At 38.2% G+C, this 26,787-nt stretch overlaps 33 non-coding genes across 33 annotated transcripts; all 33 read left to right on the top strand.

Annotated features, from left to right (window-relative positions):
- Window positions 1-1,151: 1,151 nt before the first annotated feature.
- On the top strand, window positions 1,152-1,223 carry Trnae-uuc. The gene has a single exon. It is a non-coding gene; the product is annotated as a tRNA-Glu (tRNA).
- Window positions 1,224-3,634: 2,411 nt separating this feature from the next.
- On the top strand, window positions 3,635-3,736 carry Trnaf-gaa. The gene has a single exon. It is a non-coding gene; the product is annotated as a tRNA-Phe (tRNA).
- Window positions 3,737-4,473: 737 nt separating this feature from the next.
- Trnae-uuc lies at window positions 4,474-4,545 on the top strand. Its single transcript has one exon. It is a non-coding gene; the product is annotated as a tRNA-Glu (tRNA).
- A 462-nt stretch (window positions 4,546-5,007) lies between these two features.
- Window positions 5,008-5,079, top strand: Trnae-uuc. Its single transcript has one exon. It is a non-coding gene; the product is annotated as a tRNA-Glu (tRNA).
- A 1,021-nt stretch (window positions 5,080-6,100) lies between these two features.
- On the top strand, window positions 6,101-6,173 carry Trnae-uuc. Its single transcript has one exon. It is a non-coding gene; the product is annotated as a tRNA-Glu (tRNA).
- A 4,576-nt stretch (window positions 6,174-10,749) lies between these two features.
- Window positions 10,750-10,851, top strand: Trnaf-gaa. Its single transcript has one exon. It is a non-coding gene; the product is annotated as a tRNA-Phe (tRNA).
- Window positions 10,852-12,638: 1,787 nt separating this feature from the next.
- Trnae-uuc lies at window positions 12,639-12,710 on the top strand. Its single transcript has one exon. It is a non-coding gene; the product is annotated as a tRNA-Glu (tRNA).
- Window positions 12,711-12,917: 207 nt separating this feature from the next.
- Trnaf-gaa lies at window positions 12,918-13,019 on the top strand. Its single transcript has one exon. It is a non-coding gene; the product is annotated as a tRNA-Phe (tRNA).
- A 432-nt stretch (window positions 13,020-13,451) lies between these two features.
- Window positions 13,452-13,553, top strand: Trnaf-gaa. The gene has a single exon. It is a non-coding gene; the product is annotated as a tRNA-Phe (tRNA).
- A 1,011-nt stretch (window positions 13,554-14,564) lies between these two features.
- Window positions 14,565-14,666, top strand: Trnaf-gaa. Its single transcript has one exon. It is a non-coding gene; the product is annotated as a tRNA-Phe (tRNA).
- A 178-nt stretch (window positions 14,667-14,844) lies between these two features.
- Window positions 14,845-14,916, top strand: Trnae-uuc. The gene has a single exon. It is a non-coding gene; the product is annotated as a tRNA-Glu (tRNA).
- A 1,023-nt stretch (window positions 14,917-15,939) lies between these two features.
- On the top strand, window positions 15,940-16,011 carry Trnae-uuc. Its single transcript has one exon. It is a non-coding gene; the product is annotated as a tRNA-Glu (tRNA).
- Window positions 16,012-16,195: 184 nt separating this feature from the next.
- Trnaf-gaa lies at window positions 16,196-16,297 on the top strand. The gene has a single exon. It is a non-coding gene; the product is annotated as a tRNA-Phe (tRNA).
- A 178-nt stretch (window positions 16,298-16,475) lies between these two features.
- Window positions 16,476-16,547, top strand: Trnae-uuc. The gene has a single exon. It is a non-coding gene; the product is annotated as a tRNA-Glu (tRNA).
- A 207-nt stretch (window positions 16,548-16,754) lies between these two features.
- Trnaf-gaa lies at window positions 16,755-16,856 on the top strand. Its single transcript has one exon. It is a non-coding gene; the product is annotated as a tRNA-Phe (tRNA).
- A 433-nt stretch (window positions 16,857-17,289) lies between these two features.
- Trnaf-aaa lies at window positions 17,290-17,391 on the top strand. The gene has a single exon. It is a non-coding gene; the product is annotated as a tRNA-Phe (tRNA).
- A 1,823-nt stretch (window positions 17,392-19,214) lies between these two features.
- On the top strand, window positions 19,215-19,286 carry Trnae-uuc. The gene has a single exon. It is a non-coding gene; the product is annotated as a tRNA-Glu (tRNA).
- A 183-nt stretch (window positions 19,287-19,469) lies between these two features.
- On the top strand, window positions 19,470-19,571 carry Trnaf-gaa. Its single transcript has one exon. It is a non-coding gene; the product is annotated as a tRNA-Phe (tRNA).
- Window positions 19,572-20,305: 734 nt separating this feature from the next.
- Trnae-uuc lies at window positions 20,306-20,377 on the top strand. The gene has a single exon. It is a non-coding gene; the product is annotated as a tRNA-Glu (tRNA).
- Window positions 20,378-20,795: 418 nt separating this feature from the next.
- Trnaf-gaa lies at window positions 20,796-20,897 on the top strand. The gene has a single exon. It is a non-coding gene; the product is annotated as a tRNA-Phe (tRNA).
- A 179-nt stretch (window positions 20,898-21,076) lies between these two features.
- On the top strand, window positions 21,077-21,148 carry Trnae-uuc. Its single transcript has one exon. It is a non-coding gene; the product is annotated as a tRNA-Glu (tRNA).
- Window positions 21,149-21,541: 393 nt separating this feature from the next.
- Trnaf-gaa lies at window positions 21,542-21,643 on the top strand. Its single transcript has one exon. It is a non-coding gene; the product is annotated as a tRNA-Phe (tRNA).
- Window positions 21,644-22,074: 431 nt separating this feature from the next.
- On the top strand, window positions 22,075-22,176 carry Trnaf-gaa. The gene has a single exon. It is a non-coding gene; the product is annotated as a tRNA-Phe (tRNA).
- Window positions 22,177-22,610: 434 nt separating this feature from the next.
- On the top strand, window positions 22,611-22,712 carry Trnaf-gaa. The gene has a single exon. It is a non-coding gene; the product is annotated as a tRNA-Phe (tRNA).
- Window positions 22,713-23,146: 434 nt separating this feature from the next.
- Trnaf-gaa lies at window positions 23,147-23,248 on the top strand. Its single transcript has one exon. It is a non-coding gene; the product is annotated as a tRNA-Phe (tRNA).
- Window positions 23,249-23,681: 433 nt separating this feature from the next.
- Window positions 23,682-23,783, top strand: Trnaf-gaa. The gene has a single exon. It is a non-coding gene; the product is annotated as a tRNA-Phe (tRNA).
- A 434-nt stretch (window positions 23,784-24,217) lies between these two features.
- On the top strand, window positions 24,218-24,319 carry Trnaf-gaa. Its single transcript has one exon. It is a non-coding gene; the product is annotated as a tRNA-Phe (tRNA).
- Window positions 24,320-24,497: 178 nt separating this feature from the next.
- Window positions 24,498-24,569, top strand: Trnae-uuc. The gene has a single exon. It is a non-coding gene; the product is annotated as a tRNA-Glu (tRNA).
- Window positions 24,570-24,776: 207 nt separating this feature from the next.
- Window positions 24,777-24,878, top strand: Trnaf-gaa. Its single transcript has one exon. It is a non-coding gene; the product is annotated as a tRNA-Phe (tRNA).
- Window positions 24,879-25,310: 432 nt separating this feature from the next.
- Window positions 25,311-25,412, top strand: Trnaf-gaa. Its single transcript has one exon. It is a non-coding gene; the product is annotated as a tRNA-Phe (tRNA).
- Window positions 25,413-25,865: 453 nt separating this feature from the next.
- Trnaf-gaa lies at window positions 25,866-25,967 on the top strand. Its single transcript has one exon. It is a non-coding gene; the product is annotated as a tRNA-Phe (tRNA).
- Window positions 25,968-26,423: 456 nt separating this feature from the next.
- Trnaf-gaa lies at window positions 26,424-26,525 on the top strand. The gene has a single exon. It is a non-coding gene; the product is annotated as a tRNA-Phe (tRNA).
- Window positions 26,526-26,703: 178 nt separating this feature from the next.
- Window positions 26,704-26,775, top strand: Trnae-uuc. Its single transcript has one exon. It is a non-coding gene; the product is annotated as a tRNA-Glu (tRNA).
- The last annotated feature ends 12 nt before the right edge of the window (window positions 26,776-26,787 follow it).

The raw sequence follows: 26,787 nt of genomic DNA, 5'->3' as shown, positions 1-26,787 counted from the left end.
ATAAGCAAGAAACGATTTCCTAAGTTGAGCAGATATCCCATATGGTCTAGCGGTTAGGATTTCTGGTTTTCACCCAGACTGCCAGAGTTCGACTCCCGGTACGGAAAATCTCTTTTATTTTAATCTAGAAGTTCTTACCTATTTAATTAGAAAAAGTTTCGACTATTGCGCAAAAACAAAGTTTTGATTATTGCGCAAAAACAATGGCGAAGAATAGCAGTCCTTCTTTGTTTGACATTTTGCGCACTTTTTATTTTTTCATACAAAATTCATCATATTTAAGCCCGAGCAGACGAAGTCTGGACATGAACTTGCCGAAATAGCTCAGTTGGGAGAGAGTCAGACTGAAGATCAGAAGGTCCCTGGTTCAATCCAGAGAGTTTGTGGGAACTCTGAAAAATCCCGGTTTTCGGAAATTCTTCAAACCATTTTTGTTGACTGGAGCTCTTTCACAGTCAAGACACGGTAGACATGTTTGTAAAGAATGGCACAAATATGAGCTTGATAAATTTATGGAGAAAACATCATCGTATCATAATACTATTCTTCACGCTGTATTTAATCAAGAAAACATTTTCTAAGTTGAGCAGATATCCCATATGGTCTAGCGGTTAGGATTTCTGGTTTTCACCCAGACTGCCAGGGTTCCACTTCCGGTACGGAAAAATTTCTTTTATTTTAATCTAGAAGTTCTTACCGATTTAATTAGATAAAGTTTCGACTATTGATCAAAAACAAAGATTTGAATATTGCGCAAAAACAATTGCGAGGAAGAGCAGTCCTTCTTTGGTTGCCATTTTGGCACTTTTTTTTTTTTTCATACAAATATCATCATATTTAAGCCCGGGCAGACTAAGTCTGGACATGAACTTGCCGAAATAGCTCTGTTGGGAGAGCGTCAGACTAAAGATCTGAAGGTCTCTGGTTCAATCCGGAGAGTTTGTAGGAACTCTGAAAAATCCCGGGTTTCGCCATTTTTTAAACCATTTTTGTTAACTGGAGCTCTTTCACAGTAAAGACACGGCAGACATGTTTGTAAAGTATGGCACATATATGAGCTTAATAAATTTATGGAGAAAACATCATCTTATCATGATACTATTCTTTGCGCTGTTAATAAGCAAGAAAACATTTCCTAAGTTGAGCAGATATCCCATATGGTCTAGCGGTTAGGATTTCTGGTTTTCACCCAGACTGCCCGGGTTCGACTCCCGGTATGGGAAAAATGCATTTTTTTAAATCTAGAAGGTCTTACTTTTATAATTAGAAAAAGTTTTGATTATTGCGCAAAAACAATGGCGAAGAAGAGCAGTCCTTCTTTGTTTGACATTTTGCGCACTTTTTAGTTTTTCATACAAAATTCATCATATTTAAGCCCGAGCAGACAAAGTCTGGACATGAACTTGCCGAAATAGCTCAGTTGGGAGAGCGTCAGACTGAAGATCTGAAGGTCCCTGGTTCAATCCGGAGAGTTTGTAGGAACTCTGAACATTCCCGGGTTTCGGCATTTCTTTAAACCATTTTTGTTGACTGTAGCTCTTTCACAGTCAAGACACGGCAGACATGTTTGTAAAGAATGGTACAAATATGAGCTTGATAAATTTATGGAGAAAACATCATCGTATCATGATACTACTTTTCGCGCTGTTAATAAGCAAGAAACGATTTCCTAAGTTGAGCAGATATCCCATATGGTCTAGCGGTTAGGATTTCTGGTTTTCAATCAGACTGCCAGAGTTCGACTCCCGGTACGGAAAATCTCTTTTATTTTAATCTAGAAGTTCTTACCTATTTAATTAGAAAAAGTTTTGACTATTGCGCAAATACAAAGTTTTGATTATTGCTCAAAAAATGTCGAGGAAGAGCAGTCCTTCTTTGGTTGCCATTTTGGCACTTTTTATTTTTTCATTCAAAATTCATCATATTTAAGCAAAAGCAGACTAAGTCTGGACATGAACGTGCCGAAATAGCTCAGTTGGGAGAGCGTCAGACTGAAGATCAGAAGGTCCCTGGTTCAATCCAGAGAGTTTGTGGGAACTCTGAAAAATCCCGGTTTTCGGCAATTCTTCAAACCATTTTTGTTGACTGGAGCTCTTTCACAGTCAAGACACGGTAGACATGTTTGTAAAGAATGGCACAAATATGAGCTTGATAAATTTATGGAGAAAACATCATCGTATCATAATACTATTCTTCACGCTGTATTTAATCAAGAAAACATTTTCTAAGTTGAGCAGATATCCCATATGGTCTAGCGGTTAGGATTTCTGGTTTTCACCCGGACTGCCAGGGTTCCACTTCCGGTACGGAAAAATTTCTTTTATTTTAATCTAGAAGTTCTTACCGATTTAATTAGATAAAGTTTCGACTATTGATCAAAAACAAAGTTTTGAATATTGCGCAAAAACAATTGCGAGGAAGAGCAGTCCTTCTTTGGTTGCCATTTTGGCACTTTTTTTTTTTCATACAAATATCATCATATTTAAGCCCGGGCAGACTAAGTCTGGACATGAACGTGCCGAAATAGCTCAGTTGGGAGAGCGTCAGACTGAAGATCTGAAGGTCCCTGGTTCAATCCGGAGAGTTTGTAGGAACTCTGAAAAATCCCGGGTTTCGGCATTTTTTTAAACCATTTTTGTTAACTGGAGCTCTTTCACAGTCAAGACGCGGCAGACATGTTTGTAAAGAATGGCACAAATATGGGCTTGATAAATTTATGGAGAAAACATCATCGTATCATAATACTATTCTTCGCAATGTATTTAATCAGGAAAACATTTCCTATAGTGAGCAGATATATATCCCATATGGTCTAGCGGTTAGGATATCTGGTTTTCACTCAGACGGACCGGGTGCTACTCCCGGTACGGAAAATCTCTTTTATTTTAATCTAGAAGTTCTTACCTATTTATTTAGAAAAAGTTTCGACTATTGCGCAAAAACAAAGTTTTGATTATTGCGCAAAAACAATGACGAGGAAGAGCAGTCCTTCTTTGGTTGCCATTTTGGCACTTTTTAATTTTTTCAATCAAAATTCATCATATTTAATCCCGAGCAGACTAAGTGTGGACATGAACATGCCGAAATAGCTCAGTTGGGAGAGCGTCAGACTGAAGATCTGAAGGTCCCTGGTTCAATCCGGAGAGTTTGTAGGAACTCTGAAAAATCCCAGGTTTCGGCATTTCTTTAAACCATTTTTGTTGACTGTAGCTCTTTCACAGTCAAGACACGGCAGACATGTTTGTAAAGAATGGTACAAATATGAGCTTGATAAATTTATGGAGAAAACATCATCGTATCATGATACTATTTTTCGCGCTGTTAATAAGCAAGAAACGATTTCCTAAGTTGAGCAGATATCCCATATGGTCTATCGGTTAGGATTTCTGGTTTTCACCCAGACTGCCAGAGTTCGACTCCCGGTACGGAAAATCTCTTTTATTTTAATCTAGAAGTTCTTACCTATTTAATTAGAAAAAGTTTCGACTATTGCGCAAATACAAAGTTTTGATTATTGCTCAAAAAATGTCGAGGAAGAGCAGTCCTTCTTTGGTTGCCATTTTGGCACTTTTTATTTTTTCATTCAAAATTCATCATATTTAAGCAAAAGCAGACTAAGTCTGGACATGAACGTGCCGAAATAGCTCAGTTGGGAGAGCGTCAGACTGAAGATCAGAAGGTCCCTGGTTCAATCGAGAGAGTTTGTGGGAACTCTGAAAAATCCCGGTTTTCGGCAATTCTTTAAACCATTTTTGTTGACTGGAGCTCTTTCACAGTCAAGACACGGTAGACATGTTTGTAAAGAATGGTACAAATATGAGCTTGATAAATTTATGGAGAAAACATCATCGTATCATAATACTATTCTTCACGCTGTATTTAATCAAGAAAACATTTCCTAAGTTGAGCAGATATCCCATATGGTCTAGCGGTTAGGATTTCTGGTTTTCACCCAGACTGCCAGAGTTCGACTCCCGGTACGGAAAAATTTCTTTTATTTTAATCTAGAAGTTCTTACCTATTTAATTAGAAAAAGTTTCGACTATTGCGCAAAAACAAAGTTTTGATTATTGCGCAAAAACAATGGCGAGGAAGAGCAGTCCTTCTTTGGTTGCCATTTTGGCACTTTTTAATTTTTTCATTTAAAATTCATCATATTTAATCCCGAGCAGACTAAGTGTGGACATGAACATGCCGAAATAGCTCAGTTGGGAGAGCGTCAGACTGAAGATCTGAAGGTCCCTGGTTCAATCCGGAGAGTTTGTAGGAACTCTGAAAAATCCCAGGTTTCGGCATTTTTTTAAACCATTTTTGTTAACTGGAGCTCTTTCACAGTCAAGACACGGCAGACATGTTTGTAAAGTATGGCACAAATATGAGCTTGATAAATTTATGGAGAAAACATCATCGTATCAGAATACTATTCTTCGCGCTGTATTTAATCAAGAAAACATTTCCTAAGGTGAGCAGATATCCCATATGGTCTAGCGGTTAGGATTTCTGGTTTTCACCCAGACGGCCCGGGTTAGACTCCCGGTATGGGAAAAATGCATTTTTTTAAATCTAGAAGGTCTTACTTTTATAATTAGAAAAAGTTTTGATTATTGCGCAAAAACAATGGCGAAGAAGAGCAGTCCTTCTTTGTTTGACATTTTGCGCACTTTTTAGTTTTTCATACAAAATTCATCATATTTAAGCCCGAGCATACGAAGTCTGGACATGAACTTGCCGAAATAGCTCAGTTGGGAGAGCGTCAGACTGAAGATCTGAAGGTCCCTGGTTCAATCCGGAGAGTTTGTAGGAACTCTGAACATTCCCGGGTTTCGGCATTTCTTTAAACCATTTTTGTTGACTGTAGCTCTTTCACAGTCAAGACACGGCAGACATGTTTGTAAAGAATGGTACAAATATGAGCTTGATAAATTTATGGAGAAAACATCATCGTATCATAATACTATTGTTCGCGCTGTATTTAATCAAGAAAACATTTCCTAAGGTTAGCAGATATCCCATATGGTCTAGCGGTTAGGATTTCTGGTTTTCACCCAGACGGCACGGGTTCGACTCCCGGTATGGGAAAAAATGCATTTTTTTAAATCTAGAAGTTCTTACTTTTATAATTAGATAAAGTTTTGATTATTGCGCAAAAACAATGGCGAAAAAGAGCAGTCCTTCTTTGTTTGCCATTTTGCGCACTTTTTATTTTTTCATTCAAAATTCATCATATTTAAGCCCGAGCAGACAAAGTCTGGACATGAACTTGCCAAAATAGCTCAGTTGGGAGAGCGTCAGACTGAAGATCTAAAGGTCCCTGGTTCAATCCGGAGAGTTTGTAGGAACTCTGAACATTCCCGGGTTTCGGCATTTCTTTAAACCATTTTTGTTGACTGTAGCTCTTTCACAGTCAAGACACGGCAGACATGTTTGTAAAGAATGGTACAAATATGAGCTTGATAAATTTATGGAGAAAACCTCATCGTCTCATGATACTATTTTTCGCGCTGTTAATAAGCAAGAAACGATTTCCTAAGTTGAGCAGATATCCCATATGGTCTAGCGGTTAGGATTTCTGGTTTTCACCCAGACTGCCAGAGTTCGACTCCCGGTACGGAAAATCTCTTTTATTTTAATCTAGAAGTTCTTACCTATTTAATTAGAAAATGTTTCGACTATTGCGCAAAAACAAAGTTTTGATTATTGCGCAAAAACAATGGCGAGGAAGAGCAGTCCTTCTTTGGTTGCCATTTTGGCACTTTTTAATTTTTTCATTCAAAATTCATCATATTTAATCCCGAGCAGACTAAGTGTGGACATGAACATGCCGAAATAGCTCAGTTGGGAGAGCGTCAGACTGAAGATCTGAAGGTCCCTTGTTCAATCCGGAGAGTTTGTAGGAACTCTGAAAAATCCCAGGTTTCGGCATTTTTTTAAACCATTTTTGTTAACTAGAGCTCTTTCACAGTCAAGACACGGCAGACATGTTTGTAAAGTATGGCACATATATGAGTTTAATAAATTTATGGAGAAAACATCATCTTATCATGATACTATTCTTTGCGCTGTTAATAAGCAAGAAAACATTTCCTAAGTTGAGCAGATATCCCATATGGTCTAGCGGTTAGGATTTCTGGTTTTCACCCAGACGGCCCGGGTTCGACTCCCGGTAATGGAAAAATGCATTTTTTTTAAATCTAGAAGGTCTTACTTTTATAATTAGAAAAACTTTTTGATTATTGCGCAAAAACAATGGCGAAGAAGAGCAGTCCTTCTTTGTTTGACATTTTGCGCACTTTTTAGTTTTTCATACAAAATTCATCATATTTAAGCCCGAGCAGACAAAGTCTGGACATGAACTTGCCGAAATAGCTCAGTTGGGAGAGCGTCAGACTGAAGATCTGAAGGTCCCTGGTTCAATCCGGAGAGTTTGTAGGAACTCTGAACATTCCCGGGTTTCGGCATTTCTTTAAACCATTTTTGTTGACTGTAGCTCTTTCACAGTCAAGACACGGCAGACATGTTTGTAAAGAATGGTACAAATATGAGCTTGATAAATTTATGGAGAAAACATCATCGTATCATGATACTATTTTTCGCGCTGTTAATAAGCAAGAAACGATTTCCTAAGTTGAGCAGATATCCCATATGGTCTAGCGGTTAGGATTTCTGGTTTTCACCCAGACTGCCAGAGTTAGACTCCCGGTACGGAAAATCTCTTTTATTTTAATCTAGAAGTTCTTACCTATTTAATTAGAAAAAGTTTCCACTATTGCGCAAAAACAAAGTTTTGATTATTGCTAAAAAAATGTCGAGGAAGAGCAGTCCTTCTTTGGTTGCCATTTTGGCACTTTTTATTTTTTCATTCAAAATTCATCATATTTAAGCAAAAGCAGACTAAGTCTGGACATGAACGTGCCGAAATAGCTCAGTTGGGAGAGCGTCAGACTGAAGATCAGAAGGTCCCTGGTTCAATCCAGAGAGTTTGTGGGAACTCTGAAAAATCTCGGTTTTCGGCAATTCTTCAAACCATTTTTGTTGACTGGAGCTCTTTCACAGTCAAGACACGGTAGACATGTTTGTAAAGAATGGCACAAATATGAGCTTGATAAATTTATGGAGAAAACATCATCGTATCATAATACTATTCTTCACGCTGTATTTAATCAAGAAAACATTTCCTAAGTTGAGAAGATATCCCATATGGTCTAGCGGTTAGGATTTCTGGTTTTCACCCAGACTGCCAGGGTTCGACTTCCGGTACGGAAAAATTTCTTTTATTTTAATCTAGAAGTTCTTACCGATTTAATTAGATAAAGTTTTGACTATTGCGCAAAAACAAAGTTTTGATTATTGCTAAAAAAATGTCGAGGAAGAGCAGTCCTTCTTTGGTTGCCATTTTGGCACTTTTTATTTTTTCATTCAAAATTCATCATATTTAAGCAAAAGCAGACTAAGTCTGGACATGAACGTGCCGAAATAGCTCAGTTGGGAGAGCGTCAGACTGAAGATCAGAAGGTCCCTGGTTCAATCCAGAGAGTTTGTGGGAACTCTGAAAAATCTCGGTTTTCGGCAATTCTTCAAACCATTTTTGTTGACTGGAGCTCTTTCACAGTCAAGACACGGTAGACATGTTTGTAAAGAATGGCACAAATATGAGCTTGATAAATTTATGGAGAAAACATCATCGTATCATAATACTATTCTTCACGCTGTATTTAATCAAGAAAACATTTCCTAAGTTGAGAAGATATCCCATATGGTCTAGCGGTTAGGATTTCTGGTTTTCACCCAGACTGCCAGGGTTCGACTTCCGGTACGGAAAAATTTCTTTTATTTTAATCTAGAAGTTCTTACCGATTTAATTAGATAAAGTTTTGACTATTGCGCAAAAACAAAGTTTTGAATATTGCGCAAAAACAATTGCGAGGAAGAGCAGTCCTTCTTTGGTTGCCATTTTGGCACTTTTTATTTTTTCATACAAAATTCATCATATTTAAGCTTGGGCAGACTAAGTCTGGACATGAACGTGCCGAAATAGCTCAGTTGGGAGAGCGTCAGACTGAAGATCTGAAGGTCCCTGGTTCAATCCGGAGAGTTTGTAGGAACTCTGAAAAATCCCGGGTTTCGGCATTTTTTTAAACCATTTTTGTTAACTGGAGCTCTTTCACAGTCAAGACGCGGCAGACATGTTTGTAAAGAATGGCACAAATATGGGCTTGATAAATTTATGGAGAAAACATCATCGTATCATAATACTATTCTTCGCAATGTATTTAATCAAGAAAACATTTCCTAAGGTGAGCAGATATATATCCCATATGGTCTAGCGGTTAGGATATCTGGTTTTCACTCAGACGGACCGAGTGCTACTCCCGGTATGGGGAAAATGCATTTTTTTAAATCTAAAAGGTCTTACTTTTATAATTAGAGAAAATTTTGATTTTTGCGCAAAAACAATGGCGAAGAAGAGCAGTTATTCTTTGTTTGCCATTTTGCGCACTATTTATTTTTTCATTCAAAATTCATCAAATTTAAGCCCGAGCAGACTAAGTCTGGACATGAACGTGCCGAAATAGCTCAGTTGGGAGAGCGTCAGACTGAAGATCTGAAGGTCCCTGGTTCAATCCGGAGAGTTTGTAGGAACTCTGAACATTCCCGGGTTTCGGCATTCCTTTAAACCATTTTTGTTGACTGTAGCTCTTTCACAGTCAAGACACGGCAGACATGTTTGTAAAGAATGGTACAAATATGAGCTTGATAAATTTATGGAGAAAACATCATCGTATCATGATACTATTTTTCGCGCTGTTAATAAGCAAGAAACGATTTCCTAAGTTGAGCAGATATCCCATATGGTCTAGCGGTTAGGATTTCTGGTTTTCACCCAGACTGCCAGAGTTAGACTCCCGGTACGGAAAATCTCTTTTATTTTAATCTAGAAGTTCTTACCTATTTAATTAGAAAAAGTTTCGACTATTGCGCAAAAACAAAGTTTTGATTATTGCTCAAAAAATGTCGAGGAAGAGCAGTCCTTCTTTGGTTGCCATTTTGGCACTTTTTATTTTTTCATTCAAAATTCATCATATTTAAGCAAAAGCAGACTAAGTCTGGACATGAACGTGCCGAAATAGCTCAGTTGGGAGAGCGTCAGACTGAAGATCAGAAGGTCCCTGGTTCAATCCAGAGAGTTTGTGGGAACTCTGAAAAATCTCGGTTTTCGGCAATTCTTCAAACCATTTTTGTTGACTGGAGCTCTTTCACAGTCAAGACACGGTAGACATGTTTGTAAAGAATGGCACAAATATGAGCTTGATAAATTTATGGAGAAAACATCATCGTATCATAATACTATTCTTCACGCTGTATTTAATCAAGAAAACATTTCCTAAGTTGAGAAGATATCCCATATGGTCTAGCGGTTAGGATTTCTGGTTTTCACCCAGACTGCCAGGGTTCGACTTCCGGTACGGAAAAATTTCTTTTATTTTAATCTAGAAGTTCTTACCGATTTAATTAGATAAAGTTTTGACTATTGCGCAAAAACAAAGTTTTGAATATTGCGCAAAAACAATTGCGAGGAAGAGCAGTCCTTCTTTGGTTGCCATTTTGGCACTTTTTATTTTTTCATACAAAATTCATCATATTTAAGCTTGGGCAGACTAAGTCTGGACATGAACGTGCCGAAATAGCTCAGTTGGGAGAGCGTCAGACTGAAGATCTGAAGGTCCCTGGTTCAATCCGGAGAGTTTGTAGGAACTCTGAAAAATCCCGGGTTTCGGCATTTTTTTAAACCATTTTTGTTAACTGGAGCTCTTTCACAGTCAAGACGCGGCAGACATGTTTGTAAAGAATGGCACAAATATGGGCTTGATAAATTTATGGAGAAAACATCATCGTATCATAATACTATTCTTCGCAATGTATTTAATCAAGAAAACATTTCCTAAGGTGAGCAGATATATATCCCATATGGTCTAGCGGTTAGGATATCTGGTTTTCACTCAGACGGACCGGGTGCTACTCCCGGTATGGGGAAAATGCATTTTTTTAAATCTAAAAGGTCTTACTTTTATAATTAGATAAAATTTTGATTTTTGCGCAAAAACAATGGCGAAGAAGAGCAGTTATTCTTTGTTTGCCATTTTGCGCACTATTTATTTTTTCATTCAAAATTCATCAAATTTAAGCCCGAGCAGACTAAGTCTGGACATGAACGTGCCGAAATAGCTCAGTTGGGAGAGCGTCAGACTGAAGATCTGAAGGTCCCTGGTTCAATCCGGAGAGTTTGTAGGAACTCTGAAAAATCCCGGGTTTCGGCATTTTTTTAAACCATTTTTGTTAACTGGAGCTCTTTCACAGTCAAGACACGGCAGACATGTTTGTAGAGTATGGCACATATATGAGCTTAATAAATTTATGGAGAAAACATCATCGTATCATGATACTATTCTTCGCGCTGTTAATAAGCAAGAAAACATTTCCTAAGTTGAGCAGATATCCCATATGGTCTAGCGGTTCGGATTTCTTGTTTTCCCCCAGACTGCCCGGGTTCAACTCCCGGTATGGGAAAAGTGCATTTTTTTTAAATCTAGAAGGTCTTACTTTTATAATTAGAAAAAGTTTTGATTATTGCGCAAAAACAATGGCGAAGAAGAGCAGTCCTTCTTTGTTTGACATTTTGCGCACTTTTTAGTTTTTCATACAAAATTCATCATATTTAAGCAAAAGCAGACGAAGTCTGGACATGAACTTGCCGAAATAGCTCAGTTGGGAGAGCGTCAGACTGAAGATCTGAAGGTCCCTGGTTCAATCTGGAGAGTTTGTAGGAACTCTGAACATTCCCGGGTTTCGGCATTTCTTTAAACCATTTTTGTTGACTGTAGCTCTTTCACAGTCAAGACACGGCAGACATGTTTGTAAAGAATGGTACAAATATGAGCTTGATAAATTTATGGAGAAAACATCATCGTATCATAATACTATTCTTCGCAATGTATTTAATCAAGAAAACATTTCCTAAGGTGAGCAGATATATATCCCATATGGTCTAGCGGTTAGGATATCTGGTTTTCACTCAGACGGACCGGGTGCTACTCCCGGTATGGGAAAAATGCATTTTTTTAAATCTAGAAGGTCTTACTTTTATAATTAGATAAAATTTTGATTTTTGCGCAAAAGCAATGGCGAAGAAAAGCAGTTCTTCTTTGTTTGCCATTTTGCGCACTATTTATTTTTTCATTCAAAATTCATCATATTTAAGCCCGAGCAGACTAAGTGTGGACATGAACATGCCGAAATAGCTCAGTTGGGAGAGCGTCAGACTGAAGATCTGAAGGTTCCTGGTTCAATCCGGAGAGTTTGTAGGAACTCTGAAAAATCCCGGGTTTCGGCATTTTTTTAAACCATTTTTGTTAACTGGAGCTCTTTCACAGTCAAGACACGGCAGACATGTTTGTAGAGTATGGCACATATATGAGCTTAATAAATTTATGGAGAAAACATCATCGTATCATGATACTATTCTTCGCGCTGTTAATAAGCAAGAAAACATTTCCTAAGTTGAGCAGATATCCCATATGGTCTAGCGGTTCGGATTTCTTGTTTTCACCCAGACGGCCCGGGTTCGACTCCAGGTATGGGGAAAGTGCATTTTTTTTAAATCTAGAAGGTCTTACTTTTATAATTAGAAAAAGTTTTGATTATTGCGCAAAAACAATGGCGAAGAAGAGCAGTCCTTCTTTGTTTGACATTTTGCGCACTTTTTAGTTTTTCATACAAAATTCATCATATTTAAGCAAAAGCAGACAAAGTCTGGACATGAACTTGCCGAAATAGCTCAGTTGGGAGAGCGTCAGACTGAAGATCTGAAGGTCCCTGGTTCAATCCGGAGAGTTTGTAGGAACTCTGAACATTCCCGGGTTTCGGCATTTCTTTAAACCATTTTTGTTGACTGTAGCTCTTTCACAGTCAAGACACGGCAGACATGTTTGTAAAGAATGGTACAAATATGAGCTTGATAAATTTATGGAGAAAACATCATCGTATCATAATACTATTCTTCGCGCTGTATTTAATCAAGAAAACATTTCCTAAGGTGAGCAGATATCCCATATGGTCTAGCGGTTAGGATTTCTGGTTTTCACCCAGACTGCCAGGGTTTGACTCCCGGTATGGGAAAAAATGCATTTTTTTAAATCTAGAAGTTCTTACTTTTATAATTAGATAAAGTTTTGATTATTGCGCAAAAACAATGGCGAGGAAGAGCAGTCCTTCTTTGGTAGCCATTTTGCGCACTTTTTATTTTTTTCATACAAAATTCATCATATTTAAGCCCGAGCAGACTAAGTTTGGACATAAACGTGCCGAAATAGCTCAGTTGGGAGAGCGTCAGACTGAAGATCTGAAGGTCCCTGGTTCAATCCGGAGAGTTTGTAGCAACTCTGAAAAATCCCGGGTTCCGGCATTTTTTTAAACCATTTTTGTTAACTGGAGCTCTTTCACTGTCAAGACACGGCAGACATGTTTGTAAAGAATGGCACAAATATGAGCTTGATAAATTTATGGAGAAAACATCATCGTATCATAATACTATTCTTCGCGCTGTATTTAATCAAGAAAACATTTCCTAAGGTGAGCAGGTATCCCATATGGTCTAGCGGTTAGGATTTCTGGTTTTCACACAGACGGCCCGGGTTCGACTCCCGGTATGGGAAAATCTCTTTTATTTTAATCTAGAAGTTCTTACCGATTTAATTAGATAAAGTCTCGACTATTGCGCAAAAACAAAGTTTTGATTATTGCTCAAAAACAATGGCGAGGAAGAGCAGTCCTTCTTTGGTTGCCATTTTGGCACTTTTTAATTTTTTCATTCAAAATTCATCATATTTAAGCCCGAGCAGACTAAGTCTGGACATGAACGTGTCGAAATAGCTCAGTTGGGATAGCGTCAGACTGAAGATCTGAAGGTCCCTGGTTCAATCTGGAGTGTTTGTAGGAAATCTGAAAAATCCCGGGTTTTGGCATTTTTTTAAACCATTTTTGTTAACTGGAGCTCTTTCACAGTCAAGACACGGCAGACATGTTTGTAAAGAATGGCACAAATATGAGCTTGATAAATTTATGGAGAAAACATCATCGTATCATAATACTATTCTTCGCGCTGTATTTAATCAAGAAAACATTTCCTAAGTTGAGCAGATATCCCATATGGTCTAGCGGTTAGGATTTCTCGTTTTCACCCAGACGGCCCGGGTTCGACTCACGGTAATGGAAAAATGCATTTTTTTAAATCTAGAAGGTCTTACTTTTATAATTAGAAAAAGTTTTGATTATTGCGCAAAAACAATGGCGAAGAAGAGCAGTACTTCTTTGTTTGACATTTTGCGCACTTTTTAGTTTTTAATACAAAATTCATCATATTTAAGCCCGAGCAGACAAAGTCTGGACATGAACTTGCCGAAATAGCTCAGTTGGGAGAGCGTCAGACTGAAGATCTGAAGGTCCCTGGTTCAATCCGGAGAGTTTGTAGGAACTCTGAACATTCCCGGGTTTCGGCATTTCTTTAAACCATTTTTGTTGACTGTAGCTCTTTCACAGTCATGACACGGCAGACATGTTTGTAAAGAATGGTACAAATATGAGCTTGATAAATTTATGGAGAAAACATCATCGTATCATGATACTATTTTTCGCGCTGTTAATAAGCAAGAAACGATTTCCTAAGTTGAGCAGATATCCCATATGGTCTAGCGGTTAGGATTTCTGGTTTTCACCCAGACTGCCAGAGTTCGACTCCCGGTACGGAAAATCTCTTTTATTTTAATCTAGAAGTTCTTACCTATTTAATTAGAAAAAGTTTCGACTATTGCGCAAAAACAAAGTTTTGATTATTGCTCAAAAAATGTCGAGGAAGAGCAGTCCTTCTTTGGTTGCCATTTTGGCACTTTTTATTTTTTCATTCAAAATTCATCATATTTAAGCAAAAGCAGACTAAGTCTGGACATGAACGTGCCGAAATAGCTCAGTTGGGAGAGCGTCAGACTGAAGATCAGAAGGTCCCTGGTTCAATCCAGAGAGTTTGTGGGAACTCTGAAAAATCCCGGTTTTCGGCAATTCTTCAAACCATTTTTGTTGACTGGAGCTCTTTCACAGTCAAGACACGGTAGACATGTTTGTAAAGAATGGCACAAATATGAGCTTGATAAATTTATGGAGAAAACATCATCGTATCATAATACTATTCTTCACGCTGTATTTAATCAAGAAAACATTTCCTAGGTTAAGCAAATATCCCATATGGTCTAGCGGTTAGGATTTCTGGTTTTCACCCAGACTGCCAGGGTTCGACTTCCGGTACGGAAAAATTTCTTTTATTTTAATCTAGAAGTTCTTACCGATTTAATTAGATAAAGTTTCGACTATTGCGCAAAAACAAAGTTTTGAATATTGCGCAAAAACAATTGCGAGGAAGAGCAGTCCTTCTTTGGTTGCCATTTTGGCACTTTTTATTTTTTCATACAAAATTCATCATATTTAAGCTTGGGCAGACTAAGTCTGGACATGAACGTGCCGAAATAGCTCAGTTGGGAGAGCGTCAGACTGAAGATCTGAAGGTCCCTGGTTCAATCCGGAGAGTTTGTAGGAACTCTGAAAAATCCCGGGTTTCGGCATTTTTTTAAACCATTTTTGTTAACTGGAGCTCTTTCACAGTCAAGACACGGCAGACATGTTTGTAAAGAATGGCACAAATATGAGCTTGATAAATTTATGGAGAAAACATCATCGTATCATAATACTATTCTTCGCGCTGTATTTAATCAAGAAAACATTTCCTAAGGTGAGCAGGTATCCCATATTGTCTAGCGGTTAGGATTTCTGGTTTTCACCCAGACTGCCCGGGTTCGACTCCCGGTATGGGAAAATCTCTTTTTTTTTAATCTAGAAGTTCTTACCGATTTAATTAGATAAAGTCTCGACTATTGCGCAAAAACAAAGTTTTGATTATTGCGCAAAAACAATGGCGAGGAAGAGCAGTCCTTCTTTGGTTGCCATTTTGGCACTTTTTAATTTTTTCATTAAAAATTCATCATATTTAAGCCCGAGCAGATTAAGTCTGGACATGAACGTGTCGAAATTGCTCAGTTTGGATAGCGTCAGACTGAAGATCTGAAGGTCCCTGGTTCAATCTGGAGAGTTTGTAGGAACTCTGAAAAATCCCGGGTTTCGGCATTTTTTTAAACCATTTTTGTTAACTGGAGCTCTTTCACAGTCAAGACACGGCAGACATGTTTGTAAAGAATGGCACAAATATGAGCTTGATAAATTTATGGAGAAAACATCATCGTATCATAATACCATTCTTCGCGCTGTATTTAATCAAGAAAACATTTCCTAAGGTGAGCAGATATCCCATATGGACTAGCGGTTAGGATTTCTGGTTTTCACCCAGACTGCACGGGTTCGACTCCCGGTATGGGAAAAATGCATTTTTTTAAATCTAGAAGGTCTTACTTTCATAATTAGAAAAAGTTTTGATTTTTGCGCAAAAACAATGGCGAGGAAGAGCAGTCCTTCTTTGGTTGCAATTTTACGCACTTTTTAGTTTTTTCATTCAGAATTCATCATATTTAAGCCCGAGCAGACTAAGGCTGGACATGAACGTGCCGACATAGCGCATTTGGGATAGCGTCAGACTGAAGGTCTGAAGGTCCCTGGTTCAATCCGGAGAGTTTGTAGGAACTCTGAAAAATCCCGGGTTTCGGCATTATTTTTAAACCATTTTTGTTGACTGGAACTCTTTCACAGTCAAGACACGGCAGACATGTTTGTAAAGAATGGTACAAATATGAGCTTGATAAATTTATGGAGAAAACATCATCGTATCATAATACTATTCTTCGCGCTGTATTTAATCAAGAAAACATTTCCTAAGGTGAGCAGATATCCCATATGGTCTAGCGGTTAGGATTTCTGGTTTTCAACCAGACTGCCAGGGTTCGACTCCCGGTATGGGAAAAAATGCATTTTTTTTAAATCTAGAAGTTCTTGCTTTTATAATTAGATAAAGTTTTGATTATTGCGCGAAAACAACGGCGAGGAAGAGCAGTCCTTCTTTGGTAGCCATTTTGCGCACTTTTTATTTTTCTATACAATAATCATCATATTTAAGCCCGAGCAGACTAAGTTTGGACATAAACGTGCCGAAATAGCTCAGTTGGGAGAGCGTCAGACTGAAGATCTGAAGGTCCCTGGTTCAATCCGGAGAGTTTGTAGCAACTCTGAAAAATCCCGGGTTCCGGCATTTTTTTAAACCATTTTTGTTAACTGGAGCTCTTTCACTGTCAAGACACGGCAGACATGTTTGTAAAGAATGGCACAAATATGAGCTTGATAAATTTATGGAGAAAACATCATCGTATCATAATACTATTCTTCGCAATGTATTTAATCAAGAAAACATTTCCTAAGGTGAGCAGGTATCCCATATGGTCTAGCGGTTAGGATTTCTGGTTTTCACCCAGACGGCCCGGGTTCTACTCCCGGTATGGGAAAATCTCTTTTATTTTAATCTAGAAGTTCTTACCGATTTAATTAGATAAAGTCTCGACTATTGCGCAAAAACAAAGTTTTGATTATTGCGCAAAAACAATGGCGAGGAAGAGCAGTCCTTCTTTGGTTGCCATTTTGGCACTTTTTAATTTTTTCATTCAAAATTCATCATATTTAAGCCCGAGCAGACTAAGTCTGGACATGAACGTGTCGAAATAGCTCAGTTGGGATAGCGTCAGACTGAAGATCTGAAGGTCCCTGGTTCAATCTGGAGAGTTTGTAGGAACTCTGAAAAATCCCGGGTTTCGGCATTTTTTTAAACCATTTTTGTTAACTGGAGCTCTTTCACAGTCAAGACACGGCAGACATGTTTGTAAAGAATGGCACAAATATGAGCTTGATAAATTTATGGAGAAAACATCATCGTATCATAATACTATTCTTCGCGCTGTATTTAATCAAGAAAACATTTCCTAAGGTGAGCAGATATCCCATATGATCTAGCGGTTAGGATTTCTGGTTTTCACACAGACTGCCAGGGTTCGACTCCCGGTATGGGAACAAATGCATTTTTTTAAATCTAGAAGTTCTTACTTTTATAATCAGATAAAGTTTTGATTATTGAGCAAAAACAATGGCGAGGAAGAGCAGTCCTTCTTTGGTAGCCATTTTGCGCACTTTTTATTTTTTCATACAAAATTCATCATATTTAAGCCCGAGCAGACTAAGTCTGGACATAAACGTGCCGAAATAGCTCAGTTGGGAGAGCGTCAGACTAAAGATCTGAAGGTCCCTGGTTCAATCCGGAGAGTTTGTAGAAACTCTGAAAAATCCCGGGTTCCGGCATTTTTTTAAACCATTTTTGTTAACTGGAGCTCTTTCACTGTCAAGACACGGCAGACATGTTTGTAAAGAATGGCACAAATATGAGCTTGATAAATTTATGGAGAAAACATCATCGTATCATAATACGATTCTTCGCGCTGTATTTAATCAAGAAAACATTTCCTAAGGTGAGCAGGTATCCCATATGGTCTAGCGGTTAGGATTTCGGTTTTTCACCCAGACGGCCCGGGTTCGACTCCCGGTATGGGAAAATCTCTTTTTTTTTAATCTAGAAGTTCTTACCGATTTAATTAGATAAAGTCTCGACTTTTGCGCAAAAACAAAGTTTTGATTATTGCGCAAAAACAATGGCGAGGAAGAGCAGTCCTTCTTTGGTTGCCATTTTGGCACTTTTTAATTTTTTCATTCAAAATTCATCATATTCAAGCCCGAGCAGACTAAGTCTGGACATGAACGTGTCGTAATAGCTCAGTTGGGATAGCGTCAGACTGAAGATCTGAAGGTCCCTGGTTCAATCTGGAGAGTTTGTAGGAACTCTGAAAAATCCCGGGTTTCGGCATTTTTTTAAACCATTTTTGTTAACTGGAGCTCTTTCACAGTCAAGACACGGCAGACATGTTTGTAAAGAATGGCACAAATATGAGCTTGATAAATTTATGGAGAAAACATCATCGTATCATAATACTATTCTTCGCGCTGTATTTAATCAAGAAAACATTTCCCAAGGTGAACAGATATCCCATATGGTATAGCGGTTAGGATTTCTGGTTTTCACCTAGACTGCCCGGGTTCGACTCCCGGTATGGGAAAAATGCATTTTTTTAAATCTAGAAGTACTTACTTTTATAATTAGATAAAGTTTTGATTATTGCGCAAAAACAATGGCGAGGAAGAGCAGTCCTTCTTTGTTTGACATTTTGCGCACTTTTTTTTTTTACAAAATTCATCATATTTAAGCCCGAGCAGACTAAGTCTGAACATGAACGTGCCGAAATAGCGCAGTTGGGAGAGCGTCAGACTGAAGATCTGATGGTCCCTGGTTCAATCCGGAGAGTTTGTAGGAACTCTGAAAAATCCCCGGTTTCGGCATATTTTTAAACCATTTTTGTTGACTGGAGCTCTTTGACAGTCAAGACACGGCAGACATGTTTTTAAAGTATGGCACAAATATGAGCTTGATAAATTTATGGAGAAAACCTCATCGTATCATGATACTATTCTTCGCGCTGTTAATAAGCAAGAAACGATTTCCTAAATTGAGCAGATATCCCATATGGTCTAGCGGTTAGGATTTCTGGTTTTCACCCAGACTGCCAGAGTTCGACTCCCGGTACGGAAAATCTCTTTTATTTTAATCTAGAAGTTCTTACCGATTTAATTAGATAAAGTTTCGACTATTGCGCAAAAGCAAAGTTTTGAATATTGCGCAAAAACAATTGCGAGGAAGTGCAGTCCTTCTTTGGAAGACATTTTGCGCATTTTTATTTTTTCATACAAAATTCATCATATTTAAGCCCGAGCAGACGAAGTCTGGACATGAACGTGCCGAAATAGCTCAGTTGGGAGAGCGTCAGACTGAAGATCTGTAGGTCCCTGGTTCAATTCGGAGAGTTTGTAGGAACTCTGAAAAATCCCGGGTTTCTGCATTTTTTAAACCATTTTTGTTAACTGGAGCTCTTTCACAGTCAAGACACGGCAGACATGTTTGTAAAGAATGGTACAAATATGAGCTTGATTAATTTATGGAGAAAACATCATCGTATCACAATACTATTCTTCGCGCTGTATTTAATCAAGAAAACATTTCCTAAGGTGAGCAGATATCCCATATGGTCTAGCGGTTAGGATTTCTGGTTTTCACCCAGACTGTCCGGGTTTGACTCCCGGTATGGGAAAAAATACATTTTTTTAAATCTAGAAGGTCTTACTTCTATAATTAGATAAGGTTTTGATTATTGCGCAAAAACAATGTCGAAGAAGAGCAGTCCTTCTTTGTTTGACATTTTGCGCACTTTTTATTTTTTCATACAAAATTCATCATATTTAAGCCCGAGCAGACGAAGTCTGGACATGAACGTGCCGAAATAGCTCAGTTGGGAGAGCGTTAGACTGAAGATCTGAAGGTCCCTGGTTCAATCCGGAGAGTTTGTAGGAACTCTGAAAAATCCCGGGTTTCGGCATTTTTGAAACCATTTTTGTTAAGTGGAGCTCTTTCACAGTCAAGACACGGCAGACATGTTTGTAAAGAATTGCAAAAATATTTGCTTAATAAATTTATGGAGAAAACATCATCGTATCATGATACTATTCTTCGCGCTGTTAATAAGCAAGAAAACATTTCCTAAGTTGAGCAGATATCCCATATGGTTCAGCGTTTAGGATTTCTGGTTTTCACCCAGACTGCCAGGGTTCGACTCCCGCTACGGGAAAATCTCTTTTATTTTAATCTAGAAGTTCTTACCTATTTAATTGGAAAAAGTTTCCACTATTGCGCAAAAACAAAGATTTGATTATTGCGCAAAAACAATGGCGAGGAAGAGCAGTCCTTCTTTGGTTGCCAATTTGGCACTTTTTATTTTTTCATTCAAAATTCATCATATTTAAGCCAAAGAAAACTTAGGCTAGATATGAACGTGCCGAAATAGCTCAGTTGGGAGCGCGTCAGACTGAAGATCTGAAGGTCCTTGGTGCAATCAGGAAAGTTTGTAGGAACTCTGAAAAATCCCGGGTTTCGGCATTTTTTTAAACCATTTTTGTTGACTGTAGATTTTCACAGTCAAGACACGGCAGACATGTTTGTAAAGAATGGCACAAATATGAGATAAATAAATTTATGGAGAAAACATCACCGTATCATGATACTATTCTTCGCGCTGTTAATAAGCAAGAAAACATTTCCTAAGTTGAGCAGATATCCCATATGGTCTAGCGGTTAGGATTTCTGGTTTTCACCCAGACTGCCAGGGTTCGACTCCCGGTACGGGAAAATCTCTTTTATTTTAATCTAGAAGTTCTTACCGATTTAATTAGATAAAGTTTAGACTATTGCGCAAAAACAAAGTTTTGAATATTGCGCAGAAAACAATGGCGAGGAAGAGCAGTCTTTCTTTGGTTGCCATTTTGGCACTTTTTATTTTTTCATTCAAAATTCATCATATTTAAGCCCGAGCAGACTAAGTCTGGACATGAACGTGCCGAAATAGCTCAGTTGGGAGAGCGTCAGACTTACCGATTTAATTAGATAAAGTTTCCACTATTGCGCAAAAACAAAGTTTTGAATATTGCGCAAAAAACAATGGCGAGGAAGAGCAGTCTTTCTTTGGTTGCCATTTTGGCACTTTTTATTTTTTCATTCAAAATTCATAATATTTAAGCCCGAGCAGACTAAGTGTGGACATGAACGTGCCGAAATAGCTCAGTTGGGAGAGCGTCAGACTGAAGATCTGAAGGTCCCTGGTTCAATCCGGAGAGTTTGTAGGAACTCTGAAAAATCCCGGGTTTCGGCATTTTTTTAAACCATTTTTGTTAACTGGAGCTCTTTCACAGTCAAGACACGGCAGACATGTTTGTAAAGTATGGCACATATATGAGCTTAATAAATTGATGGAGAAAACGTCATCGTATCATGATACTATTCTTTCGCGCTGTTAATAAGCAAGAAAACATTTCCTAAGGTGAGCAGGTATCCCATATGGTCTAGCGGTTAGGATCTCTGGTTTTCACCCAGACGGCCCGGGTTCGACTCCCGGTATTGGAAAAATGCATTTTTTTAAATCTAGAAGGTCTTACTTTTATAATTAGAAAAAGTTTTGATTATTGCGCAAAAACAATGGCGAAGAAGAGCAGTCCTTCTTTGTTTGACATTTTGCGCACTTTTTAGTTTTTCATACAAAATTCATCATATTTAAGCCCGAGCAGACGAAGTCTGGACATGAACTTGCCGAAATAGCTCAGTTGGGAGAGCGTCAGACTTACCGATTTAATTAGATAAAGTTTCCACTATTGCGCAAAAACAAAGTTTTGAATATTGCGCATAAAACAATGGCGAGGAAGAGCAGGCTTTCTTTGAATGCCATTTTTTCACTTTTTATTTTTTCATTCAAAATTCATCATATTTAAGCCCGAGCCGACTAAGTGTGGACATGAACGTGCCGAAATAGCTCAGTTGGGAGAGCGTCAGACTGAAGATCTGAATGTCCCTGGTTCAATCCGGAGAGTTTGTAGGAACTCTGAAAAATCCCGGGTTTTGGCATTTTTTAAACCATTTTTGTTGACTGGAGCTCTTTCACAGTCAAGACGCGGCAGACATGTTTGTAAAGAATGGCACAAATATGAGCTTCATAAATTTATGGAGAAAACATCATCGTATCATAATACTATTCTTCGCGCTGTATTTAATCAAGAAAACATTTCCTAAGGTGAGCAGGTATCCCATATGGTCTAGCGGTTAGGATTTCTGGTTTTTACCCAGACGTCACGGGTTCTACTCCCGGTATGGGAAAAATGCATTTTTTTAAATCTAGAAGGTCTTACTTTTATAATTAGATAAAGTTTTGATTATTGCGCAAAAACAATGGCGAAGAAGAGCAGTCCTTCTTTATTTGACATTTTGCGCACTTTTTATTTTTTCATACAAAATTCATCATATTTAAGCCCGAGCAGACGAAGTCTGGACATGAACGTGCCAAAATAGCTCAGTTGGGAGAGCGTCAGACTGAAGATCTGAAGGTTCCTGGTTCAATCTGGAGAGTTTGTAGGAACTCTGAACATTCCCGGGTTTTGGCATTTCTTTAAACCATTTTTGTTGACTGTAGCTCTTTCACAGTCAAGACACGGCAGACATGTTTGTAAAGAATGGTACAAATATGAGCTTGATAAATTTATGGAGAAAACATCATCGTATCATAATACTATTCTTCGCGCTGTATTTAATCAAGAAAACATTTCCTAAGGTGAGCAGATATCCCATATGGTCTAGCGGTTAGGATGTCTGGTTTTCACCCAGACTGCCATGGTTCTACTCCCGGTATGGGAAAAAATGCATTTTTTTTAAATCTAGAAGTTCTTACTTTTATAATTAGATAAAGTTTTGATTATTGCGCAAAAAAAATGGCGAAGAAGAGCAGTCCTTCTTTATTTGACATTTTGCGCACTTTTTATTTTTTCATACAAAATTCATCATATTTAAGCCCGAGCAGACGAAGTCTGGACATGAACGTGCCGGAATAGCTCAGTTGGGAGAGCGTCAGACTGAAGATCTGAAGGTCCCTGGTTCAATCCGGAGAGTTTGTAGGAACTCTGAACATTCCCGGGTTTTGGCATTTCTTTTAACCATTTTTGTTGACTGTAGCTCTTTCACAGTCAAGACACGGCAGACATGTTTGTAAAGAATGGTACAAATATGAGCTTGATAAATTTATGGAGAAAACATCATCGTATCATAATACTATTCTTCGCGCTGTATTTAATCAAGAAAACATTTCCTAAGGTGAGCAGATATCCCATATGGTTTAGCGGTTAGGATTTCTGGTTTTCACCCAGACGGCCCGGGTTCGACTCCCGGTATGAAAAAAAAATACATTTTTTTAAATCTAGAAGGTCTTACTTTTATAATTAGATAAAATTTTGATTTTTGCGCAAAAGCAATGGCGAAGAAAAGCAGTTCTTCTTTGTTTGCCATTTTGCGCACTATTTATTTTTTCATTCAAAATTCATCATATTTAAGCCCGAGCAGACTAAGTGTGGACATGAACATGCCGAAATAGCTCAGTTGGGAGAGCGTCAGACTGAAGATCTGAAGGTTCCTGGTTCAATCCGGAGAGTTTGTAGGAACTCTGAAAAATCCCGGGTTTCGGCATTTTTTTAAACCATTTTTGTTAACTGGAGCTCTTTCACAGTCAAGACACGGCAGACATGTTTGTAGAGTATGGCACATATATGAGCTTAATAAATTTATGGAGAAAACATCATCGTATCATGATACTATTCTTCGCGCTGTTAATAAGCAAGAAAACATTTCCTAAGTTGAGCAGATATCCCATATGGTCTAGCGGTTCGGATTTCTTGTTTTCACCCAGACGGCCCGGGTTCGACTCCAGGTATGGGGAAAGTGCATTTTTTTTAAATCTAGAAGGTCTTACTTTTATAATTAGAAAAAGTTTTGATTATTGCGCAAAAACAATGGCGAAGAAGAGCAGTCCTTCTTTGTTTGACATTTTGCGCACTTTTTAGTTTTTCATACAAAATTCATCATATTTAAGCAAAAGCAGACAAAGTCTGGACATGAACTTGCCGAAATAGCTCAGTTGGGAGAGCGTCAGACTGAAGATCTGAAGGTCCCTGGTTCAATCCGGAGAGTTTGTAGGAACTCTGAACATTCCCGGGTTTCGGCATTTCTTTAAACCATTTTTGTTGACTGTAGCTCTTTCACAGTCAAGACACGGCAGACATGTTTGTAAAGAATGGTACAAATATGAGCTTGATAAATTTATGGAGAAAACATCATCGTATCATAATACTATTCTTCGCGCTGTATTTAATCAAGAAAACATTTCCTAAGGTGAGCAGATATCCCATATGGTCTAGCGGTTAGGATTTCTGGTTTTAACCCAGACTGCCAGGGTTTGACTCCCGGTATGGGAAAAAATGCATTTTTTTAAATCTAGAAGTTCTTACTTTTATAATTAGATAAAGTTTTGATTATTGCGCAAAAACAATGGCGAGGAAGAGCAGTCCTTCTTTGGTAGCCATTTTGCGCACTTTTTATTTTTTTCATACAAAATTCATCATATTTAAGCCCGAGCAGACTAAGTTTGGACATAAACGTGCCGAAATAGCTCAGTTGGGAGAGCGTCAGACTGAAGATCTGAAGGTCCCTGGTTCAATCCGGAGAGTTTGTAGCAACTCTGAAAAATCCCGGGTTCCGGCATTTTTTTAAACCATTTTTGTTAACTGGAGCTCTTTCACTGTCAAGACACGGCAGACATGTTTGTAAAGAATGGCACAAATATGAGCTTGATAAATTTATGGAGAAAACATCATCGTATCATAATACTATTCTTCGCGCTGTATTTAATCAAGAAAACATTTCCTAAGGTGAGCAGGTATCCCATATGGTCTAGCGGTTAGGATTTCTGGTTTTCACACAGACGGCCCGGGTTCGACTCCCGGTATGGGAAAATCTCTTTTATTTTAATCTAGAAGTTCTTACCGATTTAATTAGATAAAGTCTCGACTATTGCGCAAAAACAAAGTTTTGATTATTGCTCAAAAACAATGGCGAGGAAGAGCAGTCCTTCTTTGGTTGCCATTTTGGCACTTTTTAATTTTTTCATTCAAAATTCATCATATTTAAGCCCGAGCAGACTAAGTCTGGACATGAACGTGTCGAAATAGCTCAGTTGGGATAGCGTCAGACTGAAGATCTGAAGGTCCCTGGTTCAATCTGGAGTGTTTGTAGGAAATCTGAAAAATCCCGGGTTTTGGCATTTTTTTAAACCATTTTTGTTAACTGGAGCTCTTTCACAGTCAAGACACGGCAGACATGTTTGTAAAGAATGGCACAAATATGAGCTTGATAAATTTATGGAGAAAACATCATCGTATCATAATACTATTCTTCGCGCTGTATTTAATCAAGAAAACATTTCCTAAGTTGAGCAGATATCCCATATGGTCTAGCGGTTAGGATTTCTCGTTTTCACCCAGACGGCCCGGGTTCGACTCACGGTAATGGAAAAATGCATTTTTTTAAATCTAGAAGGTCTTACTTTTATAATTAGAAAAAGTTTTGATTATTGCGCAAAAACAATGGCGAAGAAGAGCAGTACTTCTTTGTTTGACATTTTGCGCACTTTTTAGTTTTTAATACAAAATTCATCATATTTAAGCCCGAGCAGACAAAGTCTGGACATGAACTTGCCGAAATAGCTCAGTTGGGAGAGCGTCAGACTGAAGATCTGAAGGTCCCTGGTTCAATCCGGAGAGTTTGTAGGAACTCTGAACATTCCCGGGTTTCGGCATTTCTTTAAACCATTTTTGTTGACTGTAGCTCTTTCACAGTCATGACACGGCAGACATGTTTGTAAAGAATGGTACAAATATGAGCTTGATAAATTTATGGAGAAAACATCATCGTATCATGATACTATTTTTCGCGCTGTTAATAAGCAAGAAACGATTTCCTAAGTTGAGCAGATATCCCATATGGTCTAGCGGTTAGGATTTCTGGTTTTCACCCAGACTGCCAGAGTTCGACTCCCGGTACGGAAAATCTCTTTTATTTTAATCTAGAAGTTCTTACCTATTTAATTAGAAAAAGTTTCGACTATTGCGCAAAAACAAAGTTTTGATTATTGCTCAAAAAATGTCGAGGAAGAGCAGTCCTTCTTTGGTTGCCATTTTGGCACTTTTTATTTTTTCATTCAAAATTCATCATATTTAAGCAAAAGCAGACTAAGTCTGGACATGAACGTGCCGAAATAGCTCAGTTGGGAGAGCGTCAGACTGAAGATCAGAAGGTCCCTGGTTCAATCCAGAGAGTTTGTGGGAACTCTGAAAAATCCCGGTTTTCGGCAATTCTTCAAACCATTTTTGTTGACTGGAGCTCTTTCACAGTCAAGACACGGTAGACATGTTTGTAAAGAATGGCACAAATATGAGCTTGATAAATTTATGGAGAAAACATCATCGTATCATAATACTATTCTTCACGCTGTATTTAATCAAGAAAACATTTCCTAGGTTAAGCAAATATCCCATATGGTCTAGCGGTTAGGATTTCTGGTTTTCACCCAGACTGCCAGGGTTCGACTTCCGGTACGGAAAAATTTCTTTTATTTTAATCTAGAAGTTCTTACCGATTTAATTAGATAAAGTTTCGACTATTGCGCAAAAACAAAGTTTTGAATATTGCGCAAAAACAATTGCGAGGAAGAGCAGTCCTTCTTTGGTTGCCATTTTGGCACTTTTTATTTTTTCATACAAAATTCATCATATTTAAGCTTGGGCAGACTAAGTCTGGACATGAACGTGCCGAAATAGCTCAGTTGGGAGAGCGTCAGACTGAAGATCTGAAGGTCCCTGGTTCAATCCGGAGAGTTTGTAGGAACTCTGAAAAATCCCGGGTTTCGGCATTTTTTTAAACCATTTTTGTTAACTGGAGCTCTTTCACAGTCAAGACACGGCAGACATGTTTGTAAAGAATGGCACAAATATGAGCTTGATAAATTTATGGAGAAAACATCATCGTATCATAATACTATTCTTCGCGCTGTATTTAATCAAGAAAACATTTCCTAAGGTGAGCAGGTATCCCATATTGTCTAGCGGTTAGGATTTCTGGTTTTCACCCAGACTGCCCGGGTTCGACTCCCGGTATGGGAAAATCTCTTTTTT

Source organism: Nematostella vectensis, chromosome 11, assembly GCF_932526225.1.
Source record: "Nematostella vectensis chromosome 11, jaNemVect1.1, whole genome shotgun sequence".
Taxonomy (NCBI): Eukaryota; Metazoa; Cnidaria; class Anthozoa; order Actiniaria; family Edwardsiidae; genus Nematostella; species Nematostella vectensis.
Note: the sequence above shows the minus strand (reverse complement) of the source record. Positions and strands in the feature narration are given on the sequence as shown.